Below are 15,798 nucleotides of genomic sequence, written 5' to 3' on the forward strand. Positions count from 1 at the left end.
TCCTTTTTTCCCCGTACCTATTAGTGATTTTTACTTTGTGGTTACCATTAGCTTCATATGTAACATCTTAGGCATATACCAGTCTATATTTAATTGATGCTCAGTTAAGTTTGAATCCATTCTTTACTCCTCCTCCCTCCACAAGTTTTAGGTAAAAAAAAAAAAAAAGTCATACTTTACATTCTTTTATTTGGTGAATTCCTATCTGATTTTTATAGACACACTTAATATTAAAGCTTTTGTGCTTCTTACTTATTCCTAATTATGATCTTTCCTTTCCACTTAAATAGTCCCCTTTAACATTTGTTATAGGGCTGGTGTAGTGGCAATGAATTCCTTTAACTTTTCTTTGGGGAAACTCTTGATCCCTTCTCTTCTGAAACATAGCCTTGCTGGATAGAATATTCTTGGCTCTAATTTTTTTTTCTCATTTCTAAATTTTTCTTTATTACTACTTTTTGCCATTTTAATTACTATATGTCTTGGTGTGGACCTACTTGGGTTGATTTGGTGGAGGACTCTCCATGCCTCCTGGATCTGGATGCCTGGGTGTTTCCTTCCCTGGATTCATTTTCAGTTATTAATTCTTCAACTAAAATTCATGCCCCTTTATCTTCTCCTCCTGGGATCTTTATAATGTGAATGTTACTATGATTGATGGTGTTGCTGATTTCCCTTAGTCTATTTTCATTTTTTAATCTATTTTTCCTCTCTCCTGTTCAGCTTAATTGCTTTCCATTACTCTGTCCTCCAGATCACTGATAAGTTCTTCTGTTTTCTCTAGTGTACCATTTATTCTTTCTAGTATATTTTTAATTTCACTTACTGAGTTCTTCATCTGATTGCTTCTCTTTTATGTTTTCTTTGTTGAGGGTCTTCCTGAGATCCATCACTTTTTTCTTTAATTCTAGTGAGTATCTTTATGATTACTATTGAAATTCTCTATTAAGCATATTGCTTAAATCCATTTTGTTAAAGTCTCTTGCTGTATTTTGTCCTATTCTTTCATTTGAGAAATGTTCAACTATATCTTAATTTTCTCTAAATTTCTGTGTTTGTTTTTCTGTGTTAAGAAAGTCTGCTACATGTCCTGCTCTTAGAAGAAGTGGCTTTATGAAGATGAAGTCCTGTAATGCATTGCATTACAATGTATCTTGTTCATCATAAGCTGGTGCTTAAGGAGTGTCTCCTATATGTGTTGTGTGCACCCTACTCTATGCCTCCAGTCTAGTCATCTGCAATGGCATTTTTTTTTTTTTTGCCTGTTGTGTGCATCGTTTGGGGCCAGTCTGGAGCAGCTTTGGGCTTGAGTTGAGTCAGACCAGACAAATGCCTTGGATGCAGTAGCACCAAAAGGCAAGGAGCTTTCCCTGCATTGTCCCCTGAGAAGCTTTGGTTGATGGGTGGAGCCTGTAGTCATTTAAGCCCCACTGACTGTTAGGCCCCTCTGGTTTTTAAAGCCAAATGTTATAGGATCTGTTTCCCTGCGTGGGTCCCCTGTGCCTGGGTGTCGGGTGTGAGGGTCTGGTCATCTCCCTGCCCCCTGCATCCCTCACAAGTCCCTTTGGTCATGACTGTGTTTCTATACTTTCTACCCTCTTGAGTGTGGCCTCCTCTCTACATTTAGCTGTTGAGAGTCTATTCTGCCAGTCTCTGTGTTGTTTTCTGAGTAATTTACACTGATTTGGGTGTTACCTGGTTGTATCCATAGATTTAGGTGAGCTTAGGATCTTCCCACCCAGCCATCTTCCCCAGAAATCACCACTTGTTATTTTTAAATGGTAGGTTGGAAGTGAGGACATGGATTTAAATGGACTTGAGTCGGGGCGCCTGGGTGGCTCAGTTGGTTAAGCAGCCGACTTCAGCTCAGGTCATGATCTCGCGGTCTGTGAGTTTGAGCCCTGCGTGGGGCTCTGTGCTGACAGCTCAGAACCTGGAGCCTGTTTCAGATTCTGTGTCTCCCTCTCTCTGACCCTCCCCTGTTCATGTTCTCTCTCTGTCTCAAAAATAAATAAACGTTAAAAATTTTTTTTTTTTAAATAAATGGACTTGAGTCAAGTTCTTCACTTCCTGATCAAACTTCTTGTTTTTCATGCTTTGATTCAACCTGATTTTTTTAAAAAATATTTTCAACCTCCCTATACTATCTGGAAATAATTTTTATTCATAATAAAATCTATTTCAAAAAAAGTAAAAACAAAACCCTGAATGAAAATAATAAAAGGAAAGCAATTTAAACTAAAAATAGTAAGCAGCACATTATTTACTTCATGACTAAATACCCAGGCCTGACCACCGTGGGAGATGTCCTAAAGTAACCAGCTGTTTATACCTATAATTAACCTTGTAATCACCGAATGCCACAGCTATATGTGCACATGATACAGATGTATTATATAGGCAGCCAGTGTACTTGGAGCAGCATTGCTTCAAGTACATAGTTTTTCCAGAGGTGAAGTTCTTGATACATTTCTGAAGAAAATAGTGGAATTTTCCTCTTGATTTACAATGTAGTTGCAATACTGGAAAATTCAGTATGTGTTAAAACTTTGAAAAGATAATCTATATATATTAAACACAGTTAGATTCTGGGCTGTAATCATTATAAACAGGTTGTTGACAAATGTGGCTGTTCACGGCACTCAAGTCATGTGGGGTGTCTTACTCTTCTTCTTTGTATGGGACTCCCTAGTAAATTTCAGAAAGCTAAAAACGTCTAGCCCTGGCCCACTAAATGAGAGTAGAATCCCCATTCTTTGCCCTCAAAATCCTGTGATAACCAAAAACGCCCCAAGAAATTCACCATATGTAATCTAGGGGACAGCAAGACTGTTGTCAAGACCTACGATGATGCACTAAATTACCTACAGATACCCCTAAGGCTAACCTTGGATATGAATCTTGTGGTTTTATCTTGTGGGTGTACTGTATAGTGGTTAAGTGGGTAGCTAGAAATTATTTTGGTTATTGTGTGCTCAGTCAAGGTTTGTTATTATGCACTTAGTCAAGGAGCATATTCTCTGAATCCTTCTGTATTTAAAATAGCATCTTTTAAAATAGAAATTAATTATACAGAGGCAAAAGGTGAAGCTATAGAAAAAATGTGATGCTGATCTCACTCCATTACTTTCAAGATTGGAACACAGTGACACATACAGATGCTCTAGAAGAGAATAAAATAATCTATTTTTCTGTCTAAGATGTTCCTGTAACACTTCAAAAATTCTTAACAGGGATTTCTCCTTGACTGCATGCTGGCCCACAATGAAGCTAAAAATAGTTTTGCTTCAGGCATTCTTTTTTTGCAAGCTACAATGCAAAGGAAAGAATGATAGGTGTTTCCCTTTAGTAACTTAGATTTTGGTCTCCCTTTTCTGTCCTAAACAATGGCCACCAGAGAAGTCTAATTTGAATTCAAACTCTGAAAACTGAACAAGCTGGGTATGTATCTTTGTCATCTTTTTTTCAATATGATTCACCATTTGCTTTTCATTATAACTTATACGCATTTAATAATATTTCTCAAGATATAGGACACATTTATACTTCAGTTATCGAGGAACATTCTTTTACATGGTTCATAGCTGTGTTGTTTTGACCTCTTGAAGAATCTCAGCTGCCCTTTTGTAGTAAGAAAAGGTACTATGAACATTGTTAACTTTCAGGAGAAAGCTAATTTTATTAATTAGAAATAGTATACATATATATCTTAACCTCTAGTGTATCCTAGATTTGTTTTACTTCCTAGCTAACTAAAGTTCTTAATAAGGATAACATGTTTAAAGGATGCAATGGGAAAAAAACTTCTTTACCTGGGGAAATCTTGAAATAAATATTTTCTGTCCAAACATCCTCTCTATTCATGCCAATGCCAAGTAATTTTCATAGGCGGAGATTTGCTATTCCTCTTGTTTTTTTTTCAGTTTACTATGCCTCCAAAAAATTTTTGGTTTGGAAATTGATATTTTTCTCAAGTAAAAATAATAAAAGACAATTGATAGAAAAAACTTACTTCAGGCTGGGTTGAATTTGGGGAAAGTTAACATTTGCAGTGGTTAATAAAGAGTACAGTTTTCTTTTACAAGTGGGTAGTTTCTCAGTTGTAATACAGAAAAATGTAAAATTGGGCTAAGAAGGAAATAAGAAATTAATAACCCATCCTCCTTAAACATAAACAACATTCAGTGCTAAGCCTAAAATATATCCAAGTTTCCTTTCTTTCATTAGGATTTTTAAAAATATCGATACAAAATAAAAAAATATGAAAACCAAAATCATATTAAGCTTTTAGTCACTGATGCACTCACATGTGAGTGATCAAGAGATAGATTTTTCTCATTAATAATAGTACGAATGAATCGAGAGAGGAAAAAATGGGTTATTTTGGAATGTAGCATTACCACTTGTTTTTTTTTTTTCTTTTTAATATTTTAATCTTTAAAACATATCAAATTTGTTGGTATTTCTCCCTTGAAGAGATGAAGGCTCCTCCTACTATAGGCTGGAGTTAGCGATGCTTCTAATGAGTAGAAAAAAGCAGAAGTTAAGACATGAAGAGACTGGGGCAGAAAAACAACACACGGTGACTTTTATCTTGGTTATTCTTGATCTTCAGTCATTTTTTTAGGGAAATCCAGCTGAGTTGTCATGAGGGCCCTCAGGCAGCCCTGGGGAGAGGCCCATGTACTCAGACACTGAGGCCTCCTGTCAGTAATCACGTGAGAGAGCCATTTAGAAGTGGATCTTTCAATCCAGGTCAAGCTTTCAGATGACTACAACCTCAGGTGGGACCCTGACCCAGAGCTTCTGGACTGAGGTTTCTCCTGAAACCCAGGCCCATAGAAACAGTTAGACAATAGATGTTTGTTCTTTAAAGCTGCTAACTCTAGAGCAATTTTTACACAGCAGAAGATAACTAACATACCAATAATAGGCCTTTGATATTCATTGATATTTAGAGCACTTTATATTTGATTTATTGCAAATCCAAAGTAATCACTAGCTTCTTAACATGTCAACTAAATTATCTAGGGAGGTTAGGGTATAATTGGATTAGTGTTAGCTAATCTTGGACAATTTTGCCAGTTTATAGAGTATTCTTATGTGTTCTTTCTGGTTGATGAATAAATTTCTCTCTGTAATAAGGTATGACTCCATCTTTTTATGATGGAAAAACAATTGATGAGATGCCAGAACTTTAAGTGGGAGTAAACTCTATCAGTAAGTACAGGACCTCTAGAAGTAGGCTACTGAAGTTCAAATCCTGGCTGTAATAGTTAGAGCTATGTGACCTGGGGCAAGTTACTGCTTTCCTTGTGCCTCAGTTTCTTCCTTTACAAAATAGGCAGAATAATACTTTTTTTATATATCAGTTTCTAAATTTTTTTTTTGCTGGTTGTTGGATTGAACATCTAAAGATCAATAATTATAACTTACCACATTAACAGAATGAAGGAGAAAATGAAATCATTAGTCTTAATATATGTAGAAAAAGCACTTGATAAATGCCTTATCAATTCACAATTTTAAAAAATAGAAGTGAGTATCTCTAATTTGTAAAAAGAACATCTACTAAACATGGAAAAACATCTTAAATTTAATGCCGAAATGTCAAATGTTTTCTCTTTGAATTTGGAAACATTTTTTAAATGGAGTTCTTTGTGTTATTAGTGACTTGGTTAGCCACGAAGTTATAAAGCTACTTTCTTCAATGCATTAACTAATTCTGTGAATTAATCTGTAGAGCGCTTATTTCTTCACCTGGGTGATAGGGTGTTTTGGCAGACAGAAAAGAATGATGGAGCTCAAAATAGCTCTTAAACAACCAGTGGCATGTCCCCTGGTATCAATGGGACATGGAAGTATAATCACCTGAGAGGAGAGGCAGAGAATATTTGGAATAATTTAAAAATCTGCACTGATTTTCAAATAGTGCCATTTATAAACAAGACAGTGCACCTCCTAACTAAAAGTGCACCTCTTGGGGCACCTGGGTAGCTCAGTTGGTTGAGTCTCCAACTTTGGCTCATGTCATGATCTCGTGGTTTGTGGATCTGAGCCCTGGGTCAGGCTCTGTGCTGACAGCTTGGAGCCTGGAGCCTGCTTCAGATCCTGTGTCTCCCTCTCTCTTTCTTTCCCTCCCCCACTCACCCTCTTTGTATATGTCTCTCTAAATAAACATTTTAAAAAATTAACCTCTTCATGCTAAAATTACACAGAAGGAGGGGGATTTGTTAGCAACTCTGACAATTTACAGGAAGTTCTTTTTTGTCTTTATCTTGGCATTGTCACAAAGAAATTCCTTTGTTAATCCTAAACCTTTCTTGGAATTTTTATGTCTTAGTATCCAAGATTTCTGAATGTGGAAAATTGTGGTTATCAAATCATGTACAATAAAACAATACAAATAATATATGTAATCCTTTATAGTTTACTGGGATACATCCATGTTTATTTCATTGAAAAAAGTTAGGAAATAGTTGGACACTTTAACTGCCTGTTTTTCAGTTAGTTTCCCCAGTAGACAAAAAAAAAAAAAAAAAAAAAACACACACACACACACAAATGAAAATATGGCAAGTGTTCTCCCCATTTCCCCATCCTCAGACTCTAACAATATCTGCAATAGGAGAGACCAATTTATTGAATGAAATAAGATTTAATTACTTGTTAGCACCATGACCTTGAACAATTGTTGGAGCCAAGACTGAATGCAGGTCTTCTGGCTTCAACAGCAGAGTGAGCTCCTTTACCCCATACCTTACCTGCCTATGTAAGGGCAGAGAACCTGGAAACCCACAGATGAATAATAAATGTTGGTATTTTCTCTGAAACTGACCAACCTTTCTACTTTGAACATGCTGGCAGGTAAACAAAGAAGATAAAGCATGGGTCACTAGGAAAGCAACTCCTGAGAAGTCCCTACCCGTAAAATATCATCAATGTGCCCATCTGTTCCAAATTTAGACACACATTTTTCAGAATTAACATATTTAGACCTATTTAAATGAAGAACATATGTTCAGAATGGTATTAGAATGTGTTGATGAAGGCTGATAAAGTCTTAGGTCTAAGAGAACACCAATAGCTAACAGTTCCTTATTCTGGAAAGAGTTATTTAAAGTAATAGAGGAGTTTCCAAAAGGGAAGGTGTCTAGTGTTGTCTAAAAGGATAAACTTGACCTGTGTAATTTCATTGGCCAGGGCCTCTGAACATAAGCAGCATTCATCAGTTGCTTTTTATGTTGAACAAATGGATACTGTAATTGAAATGGTTTTCCAAAGTCAGGCTGATGTTCCACTTTCAGAAGAGCATAATCACCACTAAGCAGAATAAAACATTATCTCAATGGCCCTCTGTACAGTGTTTCTAACTTATTGAGTTCAATTCCCTCACCTTAATTTTCTGTATTACCTGTTCATGTTGCCAGTTGATACCCATTTTCCCCATCTTACGGACATGGAGGTGTTCTGGATAGTAGAATCACAAATATTAGTGTCTGTCTTCATCTTTCTAAATTAAGAATCTATAAAATAGAGGAGAATATACAAAGTTGTGTTCTACTTTGAACAAATGAGAATCCTTGTATTGGCACCTGATTTGGGTTAGCCAATTATGGGAAGCCCAAAGATTTGAATCCATAATGTTTTTGGGAAAAAAAATTACACTAATAAAACAAGAAATTTTAACTATATCAAAAGACTAAATTCAGTGCAAAAACTGAAAATATGCAATATCATGAAGTATATAATTCTATTGCTTATAATATATATTCTGTAATATAACTAATGTATTACATACAATAGTATAAAGGTGATCAAATATATAATCTTACTGCTAAGTGATTTAATATGGATTTAAAATACTCAGTTTTAGTGGAGACAGAAGTCTGAGCTGCAATAAGTAGAAGCTCCATGAGGGAGGTTAAGACTTGAGATATTCCTTTGATATAAAAATTAGTGTCCAATTTTGAGAGAATACAAAGTAATAGAATGACCTAAGTTACGGAGAGAGTAAATGAAGTGGTAATTCCAAACAAGATGGGAGTTTTAATTCTATTTAAGAAGGAAACTGGGGATAATATTTGGAGGAGAAGATAGGCAAGCAGTAAGACAGGAGAACTATTAAGAATATGAAAGAGGGGCGCCTGGGTGGCGCAGTCGGTTAAGCGTCTGACTTCAGCCAGGTCACGATCTCGCGGTCCGTGAGTTCGAGCCCCGCGTCAGGCTCTGGGCTGATGGCTCAGAGCCTGGAGCCTGTTTATGATTCTGTGTCTCCCTCTCTCTCTGCTTCTCTCCCATTCATGCTCTGTCTCTCTCTGTCCCAAAAATAAATAAAAACGTTGAAAAAAAATTAAAAAAAAAAAAAGAATATGAAACAGAAAACAGCATGGTAGTCCATGCCACTTCCATGTATTCTTGAGAAAGACTTTAATCTCCATTCTTTCTCAAGTGTTTTCATCCTAGCTTAGACATGATCTCTGTAAAAACTGAACCTGAGTTAAAGAGAAGCCAGAAAGCAAGGATCTGGGGACATGGTAATTCCTTATTCAGTCTCTAGTGTGTTTCCTCTTAAATTTTCTTGATTCAAGACTCCTAAGAGAGGGGCGCCTGGGTGGCTCAGTCGGTTAAGCAGGCGACTTCGGCTCAGGTCTCACGGTCCATGAGTTCGAGCCCCGCATCGGGCTCTATGCTGATGGCTCAGAGCCTGGAGCCTGTTCCAGATTCTGTGTCTCCCTCTCTCTGACCCTCCCCCGTTCATGCTTTGTCTCTCGCTGTCTCAAAAATAAATAAACGTTAAAAAAAAAAAAAACTAAAAAAGACTCATAAGAGAAATACTCCATTTTTTTTCAATTAGAATTCATCTAGCTTTATCATAAACTATATTGGGTAGATTCAGACAAACATTAAATGTGCTGGTAAAACATACCTCTGTCCTACTTGATCCCCTTTGAATTCTAATAGTTGACTTTTTAAAAGGAAGCCAGATGGAAATGCAAGTAAAGCTTCAGCCTACTGATGGTGTGGATAAATCTTCACTACCTCTTTTGAAATTGTTGCCGAGGTCCTTGTGTTTTGTTTTGTTTTTTCCCTTTTTTAAATTTTCTCCATGGAATGACCCCTAGATCTCTTATTATTCCTGCTGCCTTGTGCAATGCAGTTGCTCACAATCAGGGACAAACTAAGTTTGATCTACCTTTCAGGAACATGTTCATCATGAAATAATCTACTTGAAACAAATTAATTTTCTGCCTAATATTACTCAGCCCAGATAAGCAACATTTTGCAGATGAGTATAACATCAGACTACCCATCCTAACCATTTGAATATTGAGGAGTCTCAGTAATACAGTAGACACTTTTACATCCATAATTACCAAAAAGCCACTGTCTGATTTGGGCAAAATGGCTAATACTTATCCCACCTTCCTTTAGTCACTTCTTACCCTTGGCTGACAATTTTTTTAACTGAAGTATAGTTGACATACAGTGTTACATTTTTAGACAATGACTGAATCTAAAAGTCAGAGACATCATCAAACAACCACTTACCATGAATCATTAATGTGCCTTTTACTACTGCAGAGCAGATCGCCACTCCAGTGACTCATGAGTCAGAAGGACATTTCTCCACCATTCATCTCCACTCTAGTAGTGTTATCTGTGGTCTGAAAACACACAGGTTGATTCACACAGAAAGGTCACTGAAGTGCCTTAACTCATTTCTCACTTAAAATGAAAGTATAGAATCTTACCGTGAGGAAAGGTTCTGGTATGCATCCACTGACCATGAAACGGCTTTAATTAATCTGGACACACTTATTGAGGAGACCAGAGGGAGATGATTACAACTATTGATCGACTGCTTTCACTCTGCTAGATACTGAAAAGAATAAGTGAAGGTTCTTGTCCTTAAGGAGTCCAAGTAGAGAAGGAGCACCTACACATAAAAAAAAAAAAAAAAAAAAAGGTACAATAAAGTAGGTACACTATCATAGGTATATCGCAAACTTATAACCGCACTGGGATCACAGTAAGAATTCTGTATATGCCAGTGTCACCATTAAAGTTCTTAATTCAATATAATGTTCTCATGGGGGAGAAAGTGATTAAGTCCGTTCAGTTTGGTTTAGGAAGGTTTCCCTTGAATTGTTGTTAATTATTCACAATTACCATATGATCTAAGTGTAATTAACTTTGCTTTTTATTCTTGAAGAAATGGAGATTAAGAGTAGATAATGAAGGGGCACCTGGGTGGTTCATTTGGTTGAAGCCTGCTTAGGATTCTATCTCCCTATCTCTGCCCCTCCCCACTTGCTTACATGCTCGCGCATGTTCTCTCTCCGTGTCTCTCTCCCCCCTTCCTCCCTCACTGCCTTTCAAAAATAAGTATCTTTTTTTATTTTTTTTCAACGTTTATTTATTTTTGGGACAGAGAGAGACAGAGCATGAACGGGGGAGGGGCAGAGAGAGAGGGAGACACAGAATCGGAAACAGGCTCCAGGCTCTGAGCCATCAGCCCAGAGCCTGACATGGGGCTCGAACTCACGGACCGCGAGATCGTGACCTGGCTGAAGTCGGACGCTTAACAGACTGCGCCACCCAGGCGCCCCAAAAGTAAGTATGTTTTTTAAAAGATACTTATTTGTGAATTTTCCTTCAATCACATGACTGCCTGGTGGCGTGTTCAGGTTTGGATCTAGAACTGTCTGATGTCCAGGACCGTCATCTCTCCAGCATGCTCCCTCTTTAATCTTCATTACCATTTAGGTTTTGAGAAGGCTACAAGCAGATTCCAAAGAGTATATAAACCTGTATAAGAAAACCAGCCCCTCCTTTAAACACACAGATAACACAAACACACACACACACGGCATGTAACAGAAAATTCTATCAATCAAGAAGATATAGATTGAGCAGTTTCAAGCAAGGTTATTCTTAGAGTTTCTTGAAGATTGATTACCATTTTTAATAGCACATTTTAGTCTCTAGTAATTACCAAAGATGGCCTCAAAGGAAAAAGGAAATATTTGTGAGTACTGCCACATCTCCTTTGGGTATAAAAGTATCCCATAAGAGAAAAAAGACAAAAACAAAAAAAACAGAATCTAAAGTGATTAGTCCAATAATGGATGTTTTCCTGCATTTTGGAGGAATATTTTTTAAATCTTTAAAGAGTCATAATTTTGATTTTGCTTTAAAATACTTTTAAAATAGATAAAGCCTCATGACCTAGACACAAACTATGCTAAAATTGTGTGATATTTCCTATTACCCTGGTAGTGTTCAGCTGCTTACCTTTTTTTTTTTTATTTTTTTTAATTTTTTTTTCAACGTTTTTTATTTATTTTTGAGACAGAGAGAGACAGCATGAATGGGGGAGGGGCAGAGAGAGAGGAAGACACAGAATCGGAAACAGGCTCCAGGCTCTGAGCCATCAGCCCAGAGCCTGACGCGGGGCTCGAACTCAAGGACCGCGAGATCGTGACCTGGCTGAAGTCAGACGCTTAACCGACTGCGCCACCCAGGCGCCCCCAGCTGCTTAACTTTAATAAAGACTGTTTTACTTCTGTGAAGATTAGGTGGAAGGAACATAATGAGCTCTGAGTATTTTTCAAGGGAGCAAGCCTCGCTGCCAGAAAAATAATGGAGAAGATCTCACAGGGCTGTGTCTTTGGACAAAATAATGGTAAACGATTCTTTCACTCTTGAATTACCTAAGTCAGTTAGAAAGATGTTAGTAAAGCATTTCAATATGAAGTGTTAATGACTAATTAACTAGTTCAACAGTCAACATTCAGTACACAAATATTTTGCACTAGGGGTGATTTATTTTGTTCCTGGTTTCTGTGGAGAATGTAAAAAAAAAAAAAAGAAACTTCCTGTCCTTAAGGAGCTTAAAAATCAATTAATGAAAAACAATGAAAGTAAGATACTGGTTGATTCTTCCAAACATTAAATGTATGTTAGGCACAAGGCTAGACTTCGGGGAAAAAATGGTGGAGAAGATGGACAAATGTCTCCTCGCAAGGAGATTGCAGTTTTTTGAAGGTGTACAACAATAAATTTCTAAATAAATCAGATTATGTTGGGTAATGAGAAGCACTGAAAATAAAACAGAGATCAGAGACGGTCAGTCAGCAGAGGTGATAGATGTAACAGCTATGTAAAAATCTGAGGCCACTGTGTTCTGATAGGGTCAAACAGAAAACCCAACAATCTGGAAGCAGGTACAAAAACGGAGTACTCAGAAAGTATCAAAGTAGGACAGTGTGCAGAAGCTTAGTGGGCAAAGGAGCCACAGGATAGGATGGGGTCAAAGAGGTAGGCAGGGCCATTTCCTAGAGGGTCTTGTGGGTTCTGTTACATAGTTTTGATTTTTAATTCAGTTGCCATGGAAAGCCAGTCAAGGGTTTCCCAGTGGTATGAAATATGATATGCACAAGTAATTACATAATAGGATGCTACCCAACTGAAATGAACAACCTAAAAGCTGTGATTGTTGAGAGGCTGGGCAATTACTTTTTTTCTCAGAGAAATATGGATGATTTCATAGAGAAGTTTGCTTTTGAGCTGAGTCCTGAATTACACAGGAAACTTCGTGTGCTGAGAGAATGGTGTGAACAAAGCTCTCAGGCAAGAAATACTAACATGTGAAAACTGCCTCACAGATAGATTTGCTTCTTAGGAAGGAAAAATACTTGTGCTCAAAGAAATGACTGTTGAGTGGGCAACTGTACGTGTCAGCAGCAGGCTGGAATGTTCTGGTGACTTGAGGTTGAAAGTGATGAGGTTGGGCTTTACCCCTCAGGCTACACTAATGGTAGCTGTTTACTCTGACACCCTGGAAACTGACCCTGTTGTTGTGCTTTGACATCCTGAAGGACAACATGATGCAGTAAATGTCATGATAAAGGTGTTATATATCACAGATCTGCTGAGGTCACAGGGAAAGGTCCGTACATTTTCAGAGGAGAAGAAATTCTCACTAGTGAATATAAAAGCACTGCCCTCTGCTGCCTTTTATGTCTCTGTCAGTGATTATGTAACAATGCAGCCTGCATATAGAAAGGCCACTCCAGTGCTTGACAAAAGGAACTGAAAGGTCTTGGCTTTGGGTTATGCTAATCACTTAGGAATAATCGAAGCCAACTTTGGTAGCTCTGTCTCAAAAGGGATGCTTTGCTCCATGCCACTAATATGGTTCCAACATGTACTGAGAATATTTTTATTAGTAGTATTCTTCAGTCTTTTTTTCATGTGTTGCTTTCCTATGTTGAAACACTTTGCCAGACAAATACATTTGCCTAGCCATGAGTATTATTGGTTGAATTGCCCAAAAGCAGAGATGAGCAAAATTTTTGTGTGAAGAACCAGATACTGAATATTTTATATTTTGGTAGCAAAGTGTGAAGTTAGAACAATTGTAGAGCCAGTTATGTAATAAGAAACACGTAATGCAAGTCTATTGATGAGAAGAATGGATTTCTTTGGGGAATAGGATTTCACTAAATTTGGGTTCAAAATTTTTGTTCTTTCTCATCAAATCAATTATGAGTGTTCATCCATAAAAAGGATTCTTAGCTCACAGATTGTACTGTTGCAAGCAGTGGGGCTGATTTTGTCCAGTGGGTATAATCTATTGAACATTGCCTTGAAGTATTCTTTAACTGGTAAAATGAACATTTTTTCACGTTAATAACCAAGATGTTGGGGCGCCTGGGTGGCTTAATCGGTTAAGCGTCTGACCTCAGCTTGGATCATGATCTCACAGTTCGTGGGTTCGAGCCCTGCATCGGCCTCTGTGCTCACAGCTTGGAACCTGGAACCTGCTTCAGATTCTAGGTCTCCCTCTTTCTCTCTGCCCCACTCCTGCTCATGCTCTGTCTCTCTCTGTCTCAAAAATAAATAAACAAAAAAAAGTTTAAAAAAATGGTCAAGATGTTAATAAATAATCCTCTTCGCGTAAGAGTCCTTCTATGTCTTCATATAATAGACAAGTTATTAAACACATTATTTGGAATTACATCAATCTAAGTACAATATGTAGCTTCACTCCTTTCTATTTGTATGACTTTGAGAAAATCACCTAATATCCCTCAGTCTTAATATTATCATCTGTAACATGATAATTCTTTTACCATTTTGAAGAAAAATTACTGACATAGTATTAGTATGGTCCCTAAATGTAATACAGAATATATAGTAGCTATTAATATTTAATTTGATAGCCACTCATTGGAGGTATATAGTACAAGGATTATTATTTGCCCTGTTACTATTACTCCTCATTAGGGGAAACTGAGGCAGAGATCAAGGAACTAACCCAATATCTGTGGTGATGCTACAGCTACAGCTTAGTTATGTTATCTCATGAATTCATTTAGTAATTGTGTATAGAGGATAAATGTATATGGTAGGCAGATATCTAGGGTGACTCCCAAGAAACCTATCCCTGGTGTGTATACCCTTTATAATCCACTCTTGTTGAATGTGGGCTTCAGTGAGACCTGTAAATATCAGGGATAATGGCTGACTTGTTGACATTACATTAGGTGGAAGATGAGAGAGAGACTATTGGCTCCCAAGATTATATAAGACTTCCTAACAGTAGACTAGACAGACATTCTCCTGCTGGCTTTGAAGAAATAAAGAGCCATGTTGTGAGAGGGACAAGTAGGACTTAAGGCTACCCTCTAGCAGCTGAGAGTGACCTACACCTGATAGCTAGCAAGAAAATGAGAACTTTAGTCTTAAAACTGCAAGAAACTCCATTCTGCCAAGAACTGGAATGAACTTGGAAGAGGACTTGAGTTCAAAATGGTGATGTAGCCCAGTTTCCACCTTGATTTCAGTTTTTTTCATACCTTAAGCAGAGAACCCAGCTATGCCAGGCTAAGAATTGGACCTTGCAGAAATATGATAGTGTGTGTTTTATGACACAGCAGAAATTGTTCTAATTAGGTGTACAAAAAGAAAATAAAAGAAGCCTAATACAATGCACCAGGTAGTTTGCTGTGTGTTGAGAATAAAATGGTGAAGAAAAGACCCCTGGTTCCTGTCCTCTGAAATTTGTGGTTTGGTGAACAAAGAATACTTTAATGCAGTATGTTTCTATGACAAAAGTACAAAGTGGGTGTTGTGAGAGAAGAAAGAAGGTCATCTAGTCATTTTGGGTGAGGGGATGGGGAAAACTTTTTAGGCATAGGCTAAGAAGGGAAAATTGAGTAGATTTAGCTAAACACTGCAGGGCCTGTGTCAGGGAGGCTGGAGGGGGTATTCCAGTATTTCAGCCTGGGAAGTAGATGCACAAAGATTCAGGAAATAGCTGAGATCACAAGGTATTCAGTTAATTCCAAAGAACTCACAGATCTGTAGAGGGAGTGTGGTGAGAGTTAAGGCCTTTAATTCCATGCCACAAAGTTTAGACTTTGTGCTGAGGGAAATGGGGAGCCAGTGAATGGTTTGGAGTGGAGGAATGGCAGCTTTGGATGTCACCATTGCACTTTGCATTTAACTGCAGAGTAAAGTACAAGAGAGTCATTAAGGAGCACAGCCACAAACCATATGACACACAGTGGTAATAGGAACTAACACCCCATGACAGGTAGGGTAGAACAAAAGTGTTCAGGGCCCCCTACATTTCTACGATGTGGGTATTTATTGAATTGCCTTAGCTTCTGACATGATAGATGTGATGGTTTATAAGGGCATAGCTAGAAATGTAAAAATTCACTCTCCCACTGAAACCTTTTTAAAAATAGGTTATATGACCAGAATGTCTAGACTGTGGAGAGA

This window comes from Prionailurus bengalensis, chromosome A3 (genome assembly GCF_016509475.1).
Source record: "Prionailurus bengalensis isolate Pbe53 chromosome A3, Fcat_Pben_1.1_paternal_pri, whole genome shotgun sequence".
Classification (NCBI taxonomy): Eukaryota; Metazoa; Chordata; class Mammalia; order Carnivora; family Felidae; genus Prionailurus; species Prionailurus bengalensis.